Genomic DNA, 20,739 nt, shown 5'->3' with positions numbered 1-20,739 from the left:
ACAACCGTTGCATTTCGTAACACATACCGAACATCAACCCTATTCCTCTCACGCCCTCACGCTCTCCTGGCTTCACGGGCCTTACTGTTCAGATCTGGGACTTTTTACAATGGCGGTGGCGCCAACAACAGTAAGATCGACACAACAACGAAGTATCACAAGGTTAGGTAGACACAGACAGAAGATGAAAGACACAACAAAACTATCGGCCAAAGAAAGAATGGCTCTGATACCATAAAGGGGGAAGGACGACAGCGCAGAAGGCGGAAGCACAACATATAGCAGAAATATGGATTAATTCAAAGTAAATAATAATTGAAAGTAAGGCGGTAGAACCAGCCAAGCAGTTGTATATCAAAATAATTCAAAGTATTGAAAACAGCAGTTGTTTATTGAATATACATCAAAGTACTTACAGTAGTAGTAGCAACAAGATTACAGTGATCAACAGGTTGGGTAAATAGTAGAAGGCTTGAAAGCTAGTCCTGGTTCCTAGTTACAAGCTTTGTAGTGAGATATCTTGATCTAAGGAGGTCCTATAAAGAGTTCTAAGGGAAGTCCTAGAAAAAGATTCTGAGTTTTTCAATAAGGGACAACCCCCCTTATATAGGTGAATAAAGTAGTAAACAGTACAAAGTAAATAATGACATTTTACTATTCTCATCAGGACCCATGAGGGGCATTAGGAGCGCAATATCCGGAAGGAATCAAATCGGCTTTTGAGACCGAAAGTAGGATGGCTGGTAGTGCCAAAAGTGGTCAACACTATAATCATGATAACTTTAGTAAACATTTTTACTCTTGAGTGAATATTGTAACATCAGTAGCCTTTATGCAGGCTAAACAAATCAGGCTCCTAGGTCAGGAGTGTTTTCATCGTATTCTTCATCATGTGCAAACCAATCTTTTGGATAAGGTTGAGGATAAGGGTAGCAAGGACTTTCAGCAACCAGGCTTTCAGCAACAGATCCTTCTTCTTCAAAATTTCTGTTCTCAGCTTCTTTTTCTTCCTCAATCTTTTTCTTGAGAAGGGCATATAAATCATCTTTACTTAATTTGTCAATATCTGAGGGAGTAGAGGGGGCCTTGGAAGTAGACTGGGCACTAGAGATCAGTTGTTTGGGAGGTAGTCTCCGGTAAACATTATCCAATATTTGTGAAACATATCCAAATTTGTCCCACCACTTGACATACCAATGTCTAGTAAGAATATCACCTTCTTTCTCATATTGCCACTTCAGAATCCAAGGGACTCTAAATTGTTTAACAAAGTGGAGAAGGGCAGGAAATTTGGCATTATGAGCATTTACCTTAAAACCTTGTTTCCAGAAAATAAAACAATCAACAATCACGACCTTCACCTCCAACCTCTCTCTCCCTCATGCACAACCTGTCTCTCTCTTTGTGTTGAGTTTTTCTCTCTCCCATGTCAAACCCAAATACAAACCTCATGGCTATAAACCCATACCCAAACACAAATCTCATGGGCACAAATCCATATGCAATCTATGGTTTCATTGTAAACCCCACCTCCAAATCTCCAACTCTCACCATCTATATATGAAGTTCCAAAAATGTCCCAAAGCCATCACCTCTTCCACCACTTCTCATCCAAATCCCAAGCAAAAATTCTAGAAATTTCATGAGTTAAGGTTATTAAAGACTTTGAATTGAGGAAAATTTTCTAATTTATGTTTCTAGGGTAGCGAGTAGAATATCAGTAGTGTCTCTAATTGGTAGTGGCCTTTTGTTATCATGAATAAATTCATTCACTTAAGTTATCTGCAACTTTATGAAGGAAGCGTTGGGTTCTATTGTGAATTGGCACATGTTGATAGTATTGCCAGTCAAAGGATGTTTTCGGTGTATTGGTTTGTTGTGAGGGGGAAAGGTTTGGTTCATAGAACTCAATCATCCCCAAAGTGTTTGATGAAATGTCTGAGTTATACTTTCCACCATCAAACTCAAAACTCATAATATTATTTTGCAACAAAGCATATTCAATATCCATTAAATAGGATTATGTATATATTTTCTTTGGATTTTACCTTGATTTCCATTATTGAGTTGTTTTCCTATCCTATCCGTAGCAGCCATGCCGCAAAAATTAATACCAACTTGAAACATTGAGAATTCTTTTTGGCATGTTAGAATTTTTGTGAATGAATCAAGAAAACAAAGGGTCAATTCTTAACCAAGATTTTTGTGAACTCCAAGACTAAATAGCTTTCTCACAAGCTCATCTCTTATTTATTCAACCCCAAGTTTTAGACAAAAACAGGAATCATCATCATGTATTAAACTTAGCATATTACTTGGGGTTGGCCTCAAAAATTAATTTTGTCAATTTGATCTATAAAGAATCGTATTTAGTTCAATTCATTAAAAATATTATAATTTATTTTATTTAATAATTTTTTCCTAAAATTTAGTCAATGTTTATTTTCCAATTATTTATGTAATTATCAAGCAAAGACTTGAAGAGTAAAATTCCTTAGCCTCAAGTCAAAATCATTATGTCATGTGATCATAAAATTTGTGTTCGTATAACTATGCTAGAGTAAATCTTCAGTAGTATTTAAGCTTGAGTTAGAATATCTAAACTTGTTCCAGGCCAATAATTTATGAAGTAAAACATGTCGTATCAAGAACAAATAAGACATGTATAAAGAAAAAAGTATAAAGACATATTTTCAAGTGAAGATTAGGAGTTGTACATTAAGAATTATGTTCTGCCATCATGTATAAAAACAAACCATTCCATTGTTTATTGCAATAGTAAGAGAAAATAGCATAATATCTTTCAAAGGGGCCAACAGAGAAAGCAATAGTGCAACCCATGCCTCTATTTCTTTGAGAATTTTTAGATATTGTAGTGAAAGCCATTTTGGTAGCTGTTGTATCTCTATTTACTACCAATTACTTGAATAACAATTTCTTTAGTTTGTGAAAGTCGGAGTGTTTATAACTTATTTGGATGAATTTAGCAATAAAATTATCTCTAAAAGTAGTTAAATCATTAAATTATTATCCCTAGCATTTATTATGAGTTTCTTCATATTATTGAGACAAATTGTAATATCTTAATACTTTTTTTCGCTTAAGCTCTTATATTTTAACTTTTTTGTGCTCATGTAAATTATGAGTATCATCTACGTTTTAGATTATAGAGGAAAATGAATATATTTTTTTATTTGGTAAAATAATGAATAAATAAAAAAAGTTAAATGATATATTTGCCTATCAAGGTTTGTGTTCTATCATAAAGTTAGCATTCATACATTTATATATATATATATATATCATTCAATTAATCTAATTTTTTTTGCAATAATTGATATATAATTGTTAAGTTTCATTTATAATAATAATACTTTCATAGTATGCTTTGAGCCATAGTATGTAGAAGATGAAATCTTATTCTTTCCAAGTGATTATTAATTTGAGCAAGTAAATATACTCTAAAACAATCTTGTGCATCGCATGGGTTAGAGACTAGTGTAAATAAAAGGGGATCTCTGTGGAAAGCAGGCTAAAAAGAGCCAAAACCCCAACTTATACAAGCTTATTACCTTATGGGGCTATAAAGTTACACATTTTGGAGAATAGGTCTAAATTAGCTACTCTTCCCAATGATATCACAAAGAGTGGGTTTGTTATGTGAGGGAGAGAAAAGATTTGCCTAGTGATGCATGTTGTTTCTACCATAATCACTTTTCTCTCTTTTCTAAGTCTTACTTTACCTTTCCATTTTCTCTCTTCTTTCACTTTCAATTTCCCATTCAAATTGTCTAAGTAACTATCCATGTTCCCCTTACGGGTACTATTCCTATTTATATGCCAAATCAAACTCATGTAATTTCTCGTTTTTACCCTTGTTCACCCACTATTTTTTCCACTGCTAACACTTTTCAGGAGTGCCTATTGCCCTCTGGTCGTATGGGTTCAACCTCCATTAATCCCTGACTGTGGACAGGACTTTCTCTCTCTTTCACTACCTATTTCATGACAAACTCTCTCTTACACATTTTGTCGTGTGTACCTCTCTCTCTCTCTCTCTCTCTCTCTAAATGGTAACACCTTGGGTCTCTTTCTATCAATTCCCTCTAGCATACATCAAGTGGTCCCAGCTGATCAACTACCTACTTTGGGTAAAGATGCCTTCCCAGCAAAGTATCTCCCAAAAGAAGTCCTAGCAGGATATTGAAACTAGGCTCTTTTCCCTCCTCCACCAAAATCTCTTTAGTCGTGGGCTCACTTTTCCAGCATTGGCTGGGTTACAGGTTGGTGGTGCTCCAACTATCACATCGTTGTCTTCTTCTTTACGCTTTGTCTTTTCTTTCCCCATGCATTTTTTACTGTTGCTGATTGGTTTTGTCTTATTTTTTATTTTTCATTCTCGTGGCATCCGGTACTTCTTATTTGTGTTCACAATATGGGAGCAACATAGACCAAGTTTCATTTTATTGGGCCGAGCCTATTGGTTCTTTACCTCATTCCTTCTTATTTCTTATTAGTTTCTACTGAGCAGGCACATTGGGCTTTTGCCCTATTCTTTCCTTCTTGGGCCTTTCCAAGGTCCATTCTTGTTAATTGGAGAGGGCCATCCCACCATGGCCAACTTCCTTACACTGCCCATACCCTGAGGTGGGCTAATGGGTTCCATTTCTTGTCCCTCACGAGTATTTTCTCTATTTAGCCCTTGCTTGGGTTGTGTTTGCTTACTTTCTTGGCCTTTAGGATATAGCCCAATTGCCTTAATTTTCCACTTCTTAGTCCCTTTTTTGGGCTATTTTTGGTTTTTCCTGTCGTTAGGCCTTTGGATCCATATTATCAAAAATTGGTATCAATATTTAGCCCCCTAAGCATGTGAATTGTAGAGTGAATTTTTTTTACAATTCACATGTGAATATATTGCTTATTTCCTTCATGGGTTTTTTAAATGGTGGTCCTTAACTTTCTCCTTCTTTTCTCATTTCTGCTACGAATAGAGCTGTCTTTTCGAATTTCCTTGTTTAACTGGAACTCTGACACATAGTCCCCAATTCATTTAATACATTGCTTCTTTTGGAGTAGCCCCCACCATTTCCCATCCTTTTCTCCTTCCATTCACTTTACTTTCTCTTTTTGCAAAATCCCTCTTTCTCCCTTCTGTGTTTTTTCTTCTTCCTTTCTTCTTTGCACCATGCTTTCCTTTCATGGCTCCTGCCAGAAGTGAGAGTTCTTCCAGCCACAAAGGAAAAGAGCTCATCATTGAGAGGACTCCTTCTGAGAAGGAAGGAGAAAAGGAGAACACTTCCGCCGAATCGGATCTTTTAGATGGCGAAAGGATTGGTTGAGATCCCAATAGTGAGTGTCTCCCTCTCCTTGACTAGCAGTATAATGCGCACATTCACTTTCTAGTGGTGGTCAACTGCTATACTTATCCTCCCTTGGACCAGGTTTGGTTTTTCTTGGATCGGAAAGTCATCGACGTGTTCTGGGCGCTGTTAACGAGCGCCAAATTAATGATGCATATAGTTACATGTGTCTCATGCCACATAATTTATTTGGAGATTCTTTATGACTGCTTGTGAGTTGTGAGTTATGACAAATACTTACATGTTCATGCGAGAGAAAGGGAAAGATTGAGTAAGTTCTAAAGCATTAATTGGTTAGTTTTACATACATGAAATAGGAGATTAGGAGCCAAAATGGCACACTTGTACTGACTAGTAATAAAATATTTCATTCTTCAGACCAAATCGAACTGCTTTCAATACGGTATTGGCTATCATGATTTGTATTGGCTAGAATGACAATTGACCAAACTTGAACAGTGTAAAGAAACCTTTGTTGTTGGATCTCTTATCCTTACTAGTCATAAAGCACTTGATATCACTATGGGGTCACACTATATAGTAAAATATCTATAGCCAATTAGCCACATGATATTTAATGTACTACAGCCACACATTTCTTTATAAAAAGAGAGTATCATTTGTTAAAAAGGAGGGGGGAAGGGTTCAGTTTATCCCCCTAGCCTTAATGTAATGTTGGCCATAAGGGTAGCATTACATTAAGGCATGGGGGTTATATATATATATATATATATAACTCTTTAAAAAAAAAAATTTACTCCTCTAAAATAAAAATTTGAACATACTGACCCTAAATTTTGTTTAAACCCAACTAAAGTAAACTTAAATATGATTATTTTAATGTTATTTTCACAATAAAGGTTATGTGGCAAGTTGTAATTGGTTTTTATGTGAACTCGCAACTGACACCACTTTTTCACCTACTTTTAACAACTTGCCATCTATATTTTGTTGTGGAATTTTTGTGAAAGTGTTGTGGTAGTAGCACTACTCTTAAAATATTTAGGCCCTGTTTGGTTTTTTTTTTTTTTCATTACTCATCACTCCTCACTCAATTTTCGTCACTCATCACTCCTCACTCATCACTCATCACTTAAAATACCCCAATTTCCACTCCTACACCTGTTTGGACACTGTTTTCATTTCTTATCACTCAAATATTTCAACCTTTTTGTGGGACCCATACCTGATCATCAAGTCAGACCCTTCTGTTAGCCTTATAAAGCATCCCACTAAGCCATTATATGTACCTCTCAAAATGGTTGTTGCTTCTTCTTCTTCTTCTTCTTCTTCTTCTTCTTCAGCTTGGTCTTCGTTTGCTCCAATGGTGAGCTCGAAGCCGCGGGCACGGTGGGGAAAAGGCGATCTTGATTTGTATCCCTAAACCCAGTAAAAATCATGTGGGTTTTGTTTAATTTTGAGTTGATCTTGATGTTAAATTTTGAGTTGGAAAAAAAGATCTTGATGCTTAATTTTGAGTTGATATTGATGTTAAATTTTGAGTTGATCTTGATGTTAAATATCTAAGTTAAATTTTAGTGGGTTTTGTTTGTTTCTATTTGGTGGGTTTGTGTGGATGAACATGTTTGTGGGTTTGTGTTAGTGTGTTAGTGTGTTAGAGAAAAGATCATAAGAAGTGAATAAAGAAAGAAAGAAAAAGAAGAAAACAAAGAAAAAAGAAAAAAAGAAAAAAAGAAAGAAAGAAAGAAAGAAGAGAACCCAGAAACCTAGTGAAAAGCAATGGAAAAAAAGAAAAAAAAGAAAAAAAATTGCAACCAAACCCAGAATCCCAATGTGAAAAGGAAAGAAAAGAAGAAAAAAAAAAAGATGAAGAAGACTAGACCAGACTAGACCTAGCGTGAAGAAGAAGAAGAAGAAGAAGACCAGTGTGAAAGGCAAAAGAAAAAAGAAGAAGAAGAAGAAGCCAGTGTGAAAGGAAAACTCACCAAACCCAGTGGAAAAAAAAAAGAGTAAAAAGTTGCAGCTGTTGCTCTGATCGTGGGTCCCTCTGTGTGTGTTTAATTACAAAAATGCCATTGGAAACTGAGTTTTGGAAACTGAAAATACCTAAAATGTATTTTCAGTTTCATAACTCATTATTCAAAAATCAGAGAATTGAGTGATGGAAACAAGGGTTGAAAACTAAGCCAAACAAAAAAATTTGTGTGGGTCCCACATATTTTGATAACTCAGTTATGAGTTTTTAGTGATATGATCCAAAACTCCTCTAAACCAAATAGGCCCTTAATTTCATAAGAAATTTATTTTCTCCTTCGTTAAAAACAAAATGAAATAAAAGCTTCTCTCTAGAGCTTTAGCTTACTTTTTCATTGATAGCATAATAAACTTGTTTTTCCATGTGCTTTTTGTCTTTATCAGCAAAAAATTTACACCACCGTTACAACTAACATATCTGTATCTACATTTGTGATTCTTTCCTCTTTCTCTCTATCTCTCTTTCTCCCTTCTGTGTTTTCTTAGTTTTTTTTTTTTTTGATCAAGTAGTTTGATTAATGCTTTATAGATTTTGAATTCCAAAAAGTCTTTTGGTACCTACTCCAATTCCAAGAGAGTGACCATGTGTATGGTTTCAAAAGAAAAAACTTATATCAATTAATTTTTTTTTTTTTTTGCATTTACCCCCAATCTTACTCCTAGGTGTGTTGCTATTATCCTTTATCATATATTTTTATTTAATTGATAGTACATATAAATATAATTAGTTATTAATAATTTGACAAAAATGTATGGTTAATTATTTAATTATATTTTTTAATGCATTCAATGGTTGTTGTCTTGCTGATCTTTAAACTATAATAATTATACATGTAAAGTTGTGATTTACAACTATGTTTTATGTTAGCTTTATTCCATGACAAAAAGTGTTGTATTTGCTTTAATTTGTTCCTTGTATTTTTGTGGGATTTTATTGTATTGAGTTTAGTATTAAGTTGGTGAAGACTCAAGCTTAATTGAAGATCAGTGCATTTCGTGACTAGCTTACGAGAAGTTCGCGACTAGCTTACGAGAAGTTCGCGACTAAGCTCTTCCTGCGAAAAGGGCACGTGAGAAGCACATGCTAGAAGCTGAAGAGTCGTGCCAGTTTGGAGGATTTCGTGAGTGTCTCGCGAGTAAGGCCTTCCCGCGAGATACCCGTGAAACTCTCTACCTGGAGGATTTTTAAGTGTGACTTTCTTACCCTTCACCCATACTATATATACCCTCATTTCCCACAAAAGTGTTAGGAGGCCATTCAGAGTGAAAAACCCTAGATAGGTTTTCAACAACACACACTCCCATCTTTTAGAGAGAGAGCTACTAATCTTTAGTGAAAAATCATCCTAGCCTCTTCTCCTTGCCTCTCCCATTGTTATACCTTGAGAGGAGATTTGTACCTAAACACAACCCACACCTTTTCAGAGTGTAGAGAGTGTTTTAGAGATTGGGAAGCTTTGGGGATTTGCCAAAAGAAGTCGGTGAGAATTGACGGATGCAATTGAGCGTATTGCGGGATCCAAAAAGCTAGAGAAGACATGACTCCGTGAAGTCCGTTGGTAGCAGGAGTTTGGAGGGCTCAAGTACATTGGGTAGACTAGGCTTGGAGGATCTTTTGTTATTCGTGTACTCCAACTTTATTCTCTAGTGGATCGATTTACCGCTTGGAGGGTGGCGGAGAGGTTTTTCGCCAAGTTCTTCGGTTTCCTCTTCGATAACACATCGGCGTGTTATCTTGTGTTTGCATCTCTCTTCCCTTACTCTTGTGCTTTACTTTTATTATTTGTTGTTCATGTTTATGCACTAGAGTAGTATCGGTTCATTGCGCACATTTATTCTTGTTTCTGTACTTAGTTTAAGTAGGAGTAAAATCAATCGAGCTGTAATCTTTTAATATGGGGTCTAAATAGCTCTTGTGTTTTTAACACAAATTCGAGCTTTCAATTTCCAACTAGCCTTTGTTTTCTTTAATTCCATGTCAAATTTGATGTAATTTCTTTAATCATTTCCATGTATTTATGTGAGTTTATTTATAAAGGATGAGTGTGAGAGATTGATGAAGAATCAAGCTTCAAAGGATGAGTTAGAGATTGTCATACCCACAATCATCTACACATTTTCTCTTGGTTTTCCTCTACTCCTACCTCTCCATCTCTACATCCTTGAGAGGTTCTTAGACCAAACACTTGCCTCACCCATTTTGAGTGTTGAGATAAGTTTTTGTGTCTTTGGGAAGTATTAGAAGAAGTCATTGAGTGGTGGATGCAATCAGACTAAATTGCAGGATCTGGAAAGCAATTGAAGACAAGATTCCGAGAAGTCCATTGGTAGCAAGAGCTTGGATGGCTTAAGTACATTGGGTAGATTAGGCTTGGAGAGTCTTTTTGTTATTCGTGTACTCCAACTTATTCACTAGTGGATCAATTTCGACTTGGAGGGTCACAGAAAAGTTTTCCACCGAGTTCTTTGGTTTTCTCTTTTTGTTATTCGTGTACTCCAACTTATACACTAGTGGATCGATTTCGATTTGGAGAGCCGCAGAGAGGTTTTCTGCTGAGTTCTTCAGTTTCCTTTTCGATAACACATCTTAGTGTTGTGTTTGCATCTTTCTTCCCTAATCTTTAAGCTTTACTTTTATTGCCCATTGTAGTTGCATATGGCTTAGAGTAGTGTTACTGGGTTATTGCGCTTATTTACTCTTGTTCCGTACTTTGATAAGTTAGAGTAAAAGCAATCTAGTTGTTTTTTCTTTTTTTAATTGGGGGTCTAAATAAGTTTTAGTGTTTTCACACTAATTGATCTTTCAGTAAAATATAGTTATATTGTATACTAAAATATATTTAGAATATTTTCTCAAAAAAAAAAAAAAAAGAGAATGTATTTAGAATACTGTATGGATGTAATTCATGCATAGGCTCAACAAGCAGGAGGGTATCGGCCTAAAGAGCCCAATACAATAAATTTATAGAGTGTGGGTCAGAAATCTTGATTCTAATGAGCTTAAATGGTAACAGCAATGACCCAAGATTACGAAACAATAAGGATGAACAAGTTTATAAGATGAAACTTATCCTCGGACTCAAGCCGAGAACTAAGTGCTTATATTTCTCTTCACTTAAAGATTAATTAACAATATTCAGCCTACAACGTTTTTCTTTTTCTCTCTCAATCCCTTCTTCTCCGGGGCCTCCTTCCTTCTTATACTTCCCCTCGCCCCTCATTTTACTCTCCACGTGTAAGTCCAGACTGCTAATGTTGATACTTGTCCCATCTACCCCTTCCAGAAGTCTTTGGGTAATAGCTATAAGGTTGAAATTCATTGTTCAGATAACATTTTCTCATTAATGCGGTTAGAGACTTAGGTATAGAGCCTTCAATGTGGTGGTAGCAGCTTTCTCTAAGATATTTCCCAACTGTTCTTGCTCTCTGTGCCCCCATGAAACATATCTTCATCTTCAAAACCTCCTATAGGATCATTCTAGTCAACATGTCTTACCATTTGACCCCCATATCGATTGGCCGAGGATATATCCCTCCTCGAATCACTTCCATTAGCCTTTTCTGCTACAATTAACTCTTGGGTCTCCGAATTTGACATCCTTATCGTTACTAGGGGTGTCCAACCAGACCCGCCACCTGCCCGACCCGGCCCGGAAACAATCTAACCCGACGCCGGCGACGATCGACAACGGGTTTTCGCCTTTAAAACTTGACGCTGGCAAGTTGGTTGACGGCTTTCAGCTTGAAAAACCGATGTTTAATCGACCCAACTAGAAAACTCATCGAAATTAAGTTCTCCACCAATTGGAGTGGTTAGCCAGCCTCATTTTGTCCGATCTGTTGAGATCTCGTTGAGATCTGGCCTGGTCTCTTTGATATCTCACCCGATCTCTTCGACTTACACTGAGATCTCGCCGGACTCTTCAAGATCCGGCCTGATCTCGTTGAGATCTGCCGAGATCTCTTCGAGATCCGGCCTAATAGAGAGAGAGAGAGAGAGAGGATGTTTCAGAGCAAAAACTAGCAAAATCCAGAGATTTTGGCAAAAACTATAGATTTTGGCAAATCCGACGACGATTCACATAGTACAAAACCACCTGATACCCGACCGGAAACCAATGAGAATCTGACCACCCAAACCGCTACCTCCGGTGGGTCCTCGTTTAGGAGACTCGAAGTGATCGGGTTGGGCACAAACCTGACTTGGACCGACCCGTGGACGGGCCTAATCGTTACTAATCCATCCTCGGATGGATAATGATCCTCAGACAAAGCCCATAGACCAAAAGCATCTTTTGGGCCTTTTGCCCCCACAAATACTATTTTAAATTATTTTATATAATATAAAAGTTGTATATACAGCAAAAAAAATTAATGTCTTTATTTTTTAAACAAATTCCTAACTCCGCCACCATTAAACCTTCTAGAAAAAAAAAATCTTAGAGCCGTCAGTAATGGTATTGCTCTTCAGTTTTGTGCAGGACCTAAGTAGCACCAGGTTTCAGCAAAGCTGCATCTCCAACTCCGACCATGAGAGCTTGCAAGTCCGGCACCTCACTACATACGTTCAAGTTCCAGAGACTCACTTATTTTCTAATAGAGAAGTTCTAGTACCGGCCGAGCTCCAGTACCAGACCCAACCTATGCAATTCGTGATGTTATTACCGAATTGTCCCTCCAAAGAGTCTCACTTTCACCACTTACAATAAACTCACAAGTTATTATTATTTTTTATTAGTTATTTCCTAGTACTAAATATTCTCGGTCGGAGAAGACATATAATGATAGTTCAAGTGAATACACGGTTTTGAGAAGACAAGACGCAGCAATTTATGACCAATATTATGAGTGCTTATTTGGTGTTTCTTAATTTACGGCTTCTTGTGATAGATACTTTACATTATTTTCATGCAAGAGAAAGGATTGAGCGAGTTCTAAAACCATTACTACGTTTGTTTTACTTTTACGTACACGACAACGACGACTTAGGATAGGAGATTAGGAGCCAGGTACAGTGGAACAAAATTTCAACTTGCAAAGGAAGCCCATATATTCGATTTTAAAGGAATATTTTATTGTAAACACAAAAATGAAAGCCAAAGCTTGCCGTAGTAGACTAGACAGTCACATGCCCTACATAAACTTTAATGGCTAATTCAATTATGTATTATAAATGACCAATCGTATCACATCAAATCAAACGTTGTAAAAATAGTAAAATAACTCTATGCATCTCACCGGGAAAGTAAGAACTCATCAACAAGCATCCCTCCCGTTCTGAATGGAAGATGACCCCACGTGGAATTTCATGACCCCACAAGACTTGGAGACTTGGGTTTTAGTGGAGTACACAATCCATAAGACAAAGTTTGGAAGAATACAAATGGAAATTGTAGAAGCAATAAAATGGAATCCAGTGTAACACTAATCACTCTTTGATTTCACACAAGTAGTACTAGTAGAGATTTAGCGGGCGTCACCAATCAAAGGTAATGACACAACTATGGATCTGGTACACCATAATAATACAAATGGTTATGTTCTAAATATTTAGGGTTAAATGTTTAGTTTCTAAATTTATGTATACTGGCAAACTGAGAATAAAAACATGTCTAAATTAGGTATTAGACATTGCTTAAGATTGTTCAAGTCAAGATCCAAGAACTGTCAAGCTGCAGAAAGAAAAAGCAAGTTGCTGTGAAACTCGACCAATTGAAAGATAGGTTCGACTGATCGAAAGTCATGTTTTTCAAATTTTAAATCAGGGCTAAAGCCTGTGAAAACGTTTAGGATTTCAATCCAACACTGCTAGGTATAAAAGGAAAATGTTTTAGAAGCTCTTGGAAATCTTGTGAGTTAATCCTGTAAGATCAGTGAGGTTTTTGTAACCTTCTAACTTTATAAGCATCTATTGGAACGAGATCTACAATTAAGAACTGGTGGAAACAGGTTGCTACATAAAAATCTACTATTGATGGTGATTTGAAACCTTTAAGTGAGATCTCAAAGTCACAAACGTAAGTATTTGTGTTCAGCAAATACAAGATAGAAAAGTTCGTAGAGTTGGAGCTGCATGTGGTCGTGTGAGTAAGTTTTAGAAGGTGTAGCTTTAGATTTTAAGGAGAAAATATATTTTAAACTTTCATTTTATCATAATAAATTTGTTTACCATGAGAATAGCTAGGTTAAATTCTCCGCAGCTTTTTTACCATAAAATTGTTGGTTTTATTGGTTTTCTTGGGTCATTATATTGTTATCTTCTTTATTTTTCTGCATTAAGTAATATGATTACTTGAGTTAAACCTAGATCTGAATAATTAACCTCAATAACTACTTGACTAATTAATTAGGTTAAAAAAAAATCTAATTTATAGGAGTCTAAATGAACAAACACAAATAGTAGTATAATGATAGGGAAATAATTTTTTTTAACAATATTTTTCATAAACGCTAGCCTGAGAAGTCGTGAATGAAATAACAACATTTTTATGTAAGTCCACTGCTTATACTACTTTTATCAGCACTTACCATTACATGTCAATTCAGTAGTGTTACAGTACTGAATAGACATCAAAGCTAATCCCTCTTCTTGGGATACATCTTAAGTGGAGGGATAGAGATTCGAACATAACATTGAAAATACAAGTATTAGTTGACTTCAAGGTCATTGATCACATTGAAACTAATTATTTCTCCTAGGAAATACAAAGAAAAAAAAAAGTGATCATATCCAAAATTTACTAATTAATTGTTTCCAAAAAAAATAAAGAGAAAGAAGATTGTACTCGATTCCAACATATAATATAACTAGATAGCTAGATTTATAAATAATAGGTTGGAGTTAAAACAATCAAATCCCACTTACAATTTGAGAACGGCTTTATGCGAAAATAAACTAAATCAGGTTACATGCATGAAACCCAATTCTCTTAGCAACATCAATAGCATGAAATAAACCCACCCCAGTAGATATGAGCACACTAAATGTAACGAGTGCTATTACTCCAAAAGCCAAACTTGGCCTCATATTCATCAAATAATCTTGCAGAAACCCTAGTGCCCCACAAACATCATCATTGTAACGCGAATAGTATTGCTTCTCCCACCTCATCCAGTTCGAAGGTGGCTTGTAATTCGTCTCCATGATCTTCATCTCCCTAATCCGTAACCGGAGCATAATCATGTTCTCATCCACCACCCTGCCGCAATAGTCTCGTCTTTTCCTTTCTCCAGCATCTGCCGTGACATGGAAGCTACCACGCCTTCTTCGGTGTGGCGTTGTAAAACAAAATGGCGGGCAGGGAAGCTTAGGTAGAGAAAGGTTGGCTGCCTCCATTGATGAAGATACAAAAGATACTAAAGATATCTTCTTAATTTCTAAGCTAAGATATAGAGGATATCAATCAAATCTTAGAGGTGAAACAAAGCGTGTGTTTGGATAACTTGGCGTTTGCGTTTTGATGAAAAATTTCTGCGTTTTTTTTTTTTTTTTTTTTTTTCTTTTTCTTCTGCTGATGCACGATTCAGGGGGACAGCGGTTACTGTTCATGCTACTGTGCATGAACAGTAGCCGATTTTGTTGACTTTTCAGCACCTCTGTGGGTTCCGTGTACTATTCACGGGACCACAAACTTCACTTTTCAGATTTTTTAAAATTAAAAATAGGACCCACGGCACTATTCACACATTTAAAAATTATTTTGGTACAGTGTTTTCAGTTTTCAGTTTTCAGCAATAAGTTGTATCCAAACGGACCCAAAGCAGGAAGATTTGGATGCTTTATATAGGGAATAAAAACAATGACAATTTGTTTTACTACGGGTTGTACTGTTTGGCACCTTCAGATGAAAGTTTCACCTTTTTTTTTTTTTCACATTTTGTTTTTTTTTTTATTATTACTTTTTTTCCCCTTTTTGGGTGCTTGACATAAGACCAAGTTTCACTAGAGAAGCAATACAAGTCACGAAAACTTTCACGGAAAGAAACTGCATAAAAACTGTATACTCCTTGACTTTACAAGTTGTGGTGAAAAGATGAGTACAGTCTAAATTCCAATAACCAACAATGGGGGCCATTGCCAGTTGCCACTCATTGAGATCGTTTTTAAATATATATAATAAAGAAGAGTACCACCGTCCAAATTCGTAGGGAAGTCAGAAATACCTCCCACGAATTCTACCGCAATTTGTTTTTAATTCAGCAAAAAGGAAATGCTGCTTTGTGTGTGTGTGTGTGAAATTCGGAATTCAACAAGGTTGACATAATTAAAAGAATTAGACATCATGATGTAAATGGTCAACCTAAGCCTACATAATAAAGCGATTCTTTACTGTGCCTGTTAATACGAACTTTGTGAAAATGAAGACATGGACGCCAAAACCCCTAGTCTACAACCCCTATGATAAGACAAGTTAATTGGCTGATCAGTAGTAGCTTTCACATTATTTATAATTATTCAAGTTTGAAGTTACTTGAATTTGACTATGAAGTTGGTTAAATTTTCTTAGAGCATCCATATCAGTCGATCTAAAATTTTTGTAAATTTACATATTTAAAACTTATTTTTTCTATTTTATACTCTCATTTTTACAAAACACTCACATCAATTTGTCTATTATACACATTTATTCGAATAAAATATTCAATCCACATCTACCGTCAACCCACCCAGTCACTATCTTCAACCCACAAATCTCCAACTAATTCATTCCTATCAAACACATCAACAGTCAACAAATTTTTTTTTATTATTATAAAAAAAACACAATTCTAAGCAAAATTATGAGTAGCCAAACAAAAACCAAGGTGCGTTGGTGTTGCTATGTTCCTCCAAGGTTCTAGGCTCGCTGTATCGGCTGCACTTGTTCCACGTCTGAACCGTGCTGGCGAGGCCGAAAAGTATGTGGGAGATGTTGGTGGTTCTGGTTTTGTTGACAACCGAAACATTTCGGATTAGGTGTGCTAGGAGACCATGAGGCCGACGGTTAGGGTGGCGAGCACGGTGGTTCCGCCAAGGTCGAGGAGGAAGGCGGCACAAGGGTCGAGAGTTTTTGAGCGATCTGGAAGAGGATTTGAGTTTTTGAGCGGTGTAGGCGAAGGATGTTGCTCCAACGGCATCATTTTGGCTAGCCGGAATATCAAATTGAAGAAAAGGATCTGAGCTTGAAGAGAAGTATCTAAGAGCAACAGAGACAAGGAGAGGGACTGAGATAGAACAAGAGAGAGGTGAGAGTGAGGTGAAGGAGAGAGAAAAAAAATCTAAAATAATAGATAGATGAGCTACAGTAACCATGTAAATATACACGGTTACTGTAGTTAATGTGTATATTTATACATTTTTACACCCATTGATGTGAGTGCTTTTTTGCTCAAAATGTGTAAAATGTGTACCTTTTTTCTATTTTAGAAGACTTTGCACATGCTGATGTGGTTGCTCTTATATAGAAGCTCAAATTTCAAACTTGATGAAGCCAAAAATGGTCGTCAGTCGATAGTCTTGTTAGAGTTTATGATAAGGTAACGTTTCCTGCAAAGATGAGAGAAAAAGACACTAGAGTGGAGTTAGCCAACGGTTCTCCTGTCACGCCCCGAACCCCAAAGGGTTCAAAACGTGAGAAAGACATCTCAAGTACTTGTAAATTTTTACTTTTTGACAATTCAATCCACATAAATCCTATCAAGTATCAACATCAAGAATTATCTTAATACTTCCATTGAATATACTCTCAAAGTAGGTCAGCGCTCTAAGCATTAATTACAAAGACCATTGGCCACAAAAGAATAAAGGTCTGAATAATAATTACATATCAATAGCTTGTCCCATCAAAGGGAATATAGTCACAACCACTATAATATACAAAAGAATGAGTCAAGCCTATTCTAAATGTACATCATCAAATAACTCCATTACAAAAGTTCAGCCTCCATCAGTAGTTAGTCTAACTACTATTAGCCACCAAAAGATGTCTCAAAATATTGTTGCCTACTCTGAAAAGTTTATAAAAAAATAATGGGATGAGACAGGGCCCAGTAAGTAGCATAATTAATGGGGGTGGGGGAAATGCAAGTTTTATCATCAATAATAATAATATGACAAGAATGGTTAAATAAGGAAATACCAAATTTCTCTAAGTAACTACCTTGAAGCAATATACTATAATCTGTGAGCACTAACAATATAAATTCCAAAGCCATAATATCTAACATAAGATAAATTATCACAATAATATACCACACTACCATATATACCGGTTAGGGGATCCACCCATTCACAACTGGCATGATATTGTTCTCTCTGGTATGCAGACTCTTGGCCCCATGGACAGCGGCCTTACCCATACCCTCAAGGTTTTTCTCTCCCCCCATGGGCAGCAGAGAGAGCGCGTCAAATAGGCCCTCTCTTGCATGTGGTCTCTTGGCCCCATGGACAGCAGCCTCACCCACACATAATTAAGGAACCTCTTCCCCCATGGACAGCAGGGAAGAACGCGTCATCCAAAGTGAAAGAGCACTGACCTAGATTTGATTCTGTTGTCACAAAGACTACGAAAACCATATAGGGTGATCACCGGGAAATCACACATGGCATGGTGTTAAAACTACATAATGCTCACAAGTTACATTACTTTGAGACACATAGTTTATATCCAAGTAATTTTAGAAAAACCTTAAATAATCTACTTCCACAAAGTTTGTAAGGTTTTCAACTTCATTCTTGCCAAAAAGATTTTCTATCAATTTCTCAAGTACTAAGACAAGATAAGCATCTTTAAATTTTCTATTATACCATAGAATCCATAATTTCCTTATCAAAGATTAAATAAAAGATGCTCATTTTTCCATATCAACAATTCATACATTTCCCCAAATGCAATACCAAATATGATTCATTTTTATATATAATAATATGTAATAGGGTCACAACACGACAATTTTAAGAAGACATATAGCCATATATAATTTTCCAAAATGTGTTTGACCCAAAAACATCATTTGTGAAATATGGTAATTTTTCAAAAATATCCCATCAAGAAGCTACTTACCTCGCAACCACAAAAGCCTAACTCTCCAAGCTCCAAGGAGATTAGCTAGAACCTAAACAATATCAAGTAAACTTATCACAATAAGTCTAAAACTTGAAATTGTATCTAACCAAAATTTAGGATTTGCCAAATAAACACTTAATTAGGCAAGCCTACTATTTAACCTCATCAATAATAATATATACCATTCTCAAAGTTTCTCAACAAATTTATTCACAAGGTATCAACTCCAATTTATAAAGTTAACCCATTTCATAATATCTCTAACATTATGACTAGTTTTCATAAGATTTACACTACGTCATTAAGAGACCCATGAAAGCAAAAATCAACATATCCTCCAAGACAAGAAATTTAGAATTTCACTAACTCCAAATAAACCCAATGACAATGGAAAAATTAAATTTACCAACCATCATACATTATATCTTAAAACCCCTAAATTTTTCCACCATACATAAACCTTGAATAGCCATTTTAGCACAAAATATATATACCCACTCATCAAAAATTCCACCAATACAAAACTCATACATAAAAACACATAAATATCACTTCCAATGCTCATAAATCACAAGGGTATCATTATCAAAACTTAGATAAAAATTATCCTCAAGCAAAAGTGTAAAATCCACCAAAAGATTAGAAATTTTTACCTCAAATAAAATGATGAAGATGCTTATGGGTTCCTAAGAATTTTTCCGGTGATCTTGCCGGAAAAATGATGATGAGATGGTGTGTTTTGGAGAGGAGGCTGGCGGGTGAGTTGAAATTGAGTGTGTTTAAGTGAGAAGAGAAAAGAAAGAAAAATGAAAGAGAGAAAGAAAGGTGAGAGCTGGCCAAAAAGAGAGAAGAAATGAGAGAAAAATGAGTGGTGGAGAATAATGGGTAGTGGGGTTAGGTGGGGGGCACGTGGGAACCCAAAAATTTGACCTTTCTCCCTCTTTTTTTTTTTTTTAGCTGACAGGGACGTGACATCTCCCATGATAAAGTCAGTAGAATTCTCAATATCTCTCAGAGAATGAAAATGTAATTCTGTATGTTTGAATTTGTGTACCTTTCTCCTGGTGCTTAGTGGCTTATTTATAGCATTAGTATAGTTGTTGGGGGGCTCATTAAGAGTGTAATTGATGACAGCCTCTTAATAGATTTCTTGGCTGTCTTTTGTAATGTATGCTTGAGCTTAAATGAGGCTGGACTAGCTTATGGTTGGCCTTTCTGGCCATTAGATCTCGTCGGTTACAAAGCCATTAATGACTGCGCTATAAATGTTGTATGATCGTCCTCTCATGGACGACCCTGTGGATTGTATGTTCATCATCTATATAAACGAGCCTGTAGATTGAATGCTAGTCAGTTGTATGACAAGCCTGTAATGTTGGTACTCGTTAATTGCTCCCTTATTCCTTCGTGGGTCTTTTGGATGACTATAGGAATATTGTCGGATTGTACTTGTCTTGATGAGGATTTATATTTTTGGACACCATTCATGTTGCATTAAATGCGCCTTAACCTACAAGTTTGCTTGTGGCTACGTGTTGCTCTTTGATTGGCTGGACGTGCGAAGGAGGTTTCTCAGTTTTCTCGTGCTAACCTCACATCTTTCCTTATGTCGATACCTCGCGGCTATTTGACCACCCATCATGGCGATGCTCGCACGCCTATTAATCGGTGTGAGAATATATAGTGGTGGAGGTGTGTCGTACCTCGAGTGTGTGATTGGAATATGAGTCAATTTTAAGGAAATTACCAAGGGCAAGTGAAGTAACCACCAATCATTGAGTTTTTCTAAGGTGTGATTGGTCTCTAAGAAAAGTAGCATTTTTCCAAATCTAATGTGGATGGATAAAAAAAATCTTGATTCTTGAGTTCAAAAGTCTAGTTACGTGTGAGGAATGTATTAGGTACTCCACAACGTTTGTCCGTGTACAGTCCTTTGCTTTGGTAAAATCATAAGGACATCGGTAGTTGAAAATGAGCTATTGGCATTAGTTTTTGGGGCTTTGAATGCATTGGTCTTTGAGGTTTGGTTTCGGGATGGGTGTGGTCTCGATTGATGCTTTCCAAGTGTGTTTGGAATCATTGCCAAATTTCCACGGCGAAAATCTAGTAGCATTTTGCCTTATTTTTGTGGTGGAAATCCGACAGCGCTTCGCCTCAGATGTGTCATAGAACATCAAATGCTATTCTCACCAAGCTTTCAACGTGAGAATATGGCAATGAGGATGCCCTATTTTCACAGCGAAAATCCGGCAGAGTTTTGCGTTTGGTGCACTATGGCACACTAGTAGGGTTTTGTGCCTATGTATACAATGCATGCCAACGTGCACGTGCTAGGACGA

General features: G+C 36.3%; 1 long non-coding RNA gene across 1 annotated transcript; it reads right to left on the bottom strand.

Moving 5' to 3' along the window:
- Positions 1 to 17,086: 17,086 nt before the first annotated feature.
- Positions 17,087 to 19,167, bottom strand: LOC142629115 (uncharacterized). Its single transcript, XR_012843026.1, has 3 exons — positions 19,054 to 19,167; positions 18,398 to 18,449; positions 17,087 to 17,342 (listed from the first exon to the last, which is right to left on the bottom strand). It is a non-coding gene; the product is annotated as an uncharacterized LOC142629115 (long non-coding RNA).
- Between the last annotated feature and the right edge of the window lie 1,572 nt (positions 19,168 to 20,739).

This window comes from Castanea sativa, chromosome 1, assembly GCF_040712315.1.
Source record: "Castanea sativa cultivar Marrone di Chiusa Pesio chromosome 1, ASM4071231v1".
Lineage (NCBI taxonomy): Eukaryota > Viridiplantae > Streptophyta > Magnoliopsida > Fagales > Fagaceae > Castanea > Castanea sativa.
The sequence above is the reverse complement of the archived record's forward strand: the minus strand, read 5'-3'. Positions and strand labels throughout refer to the sequence as shown.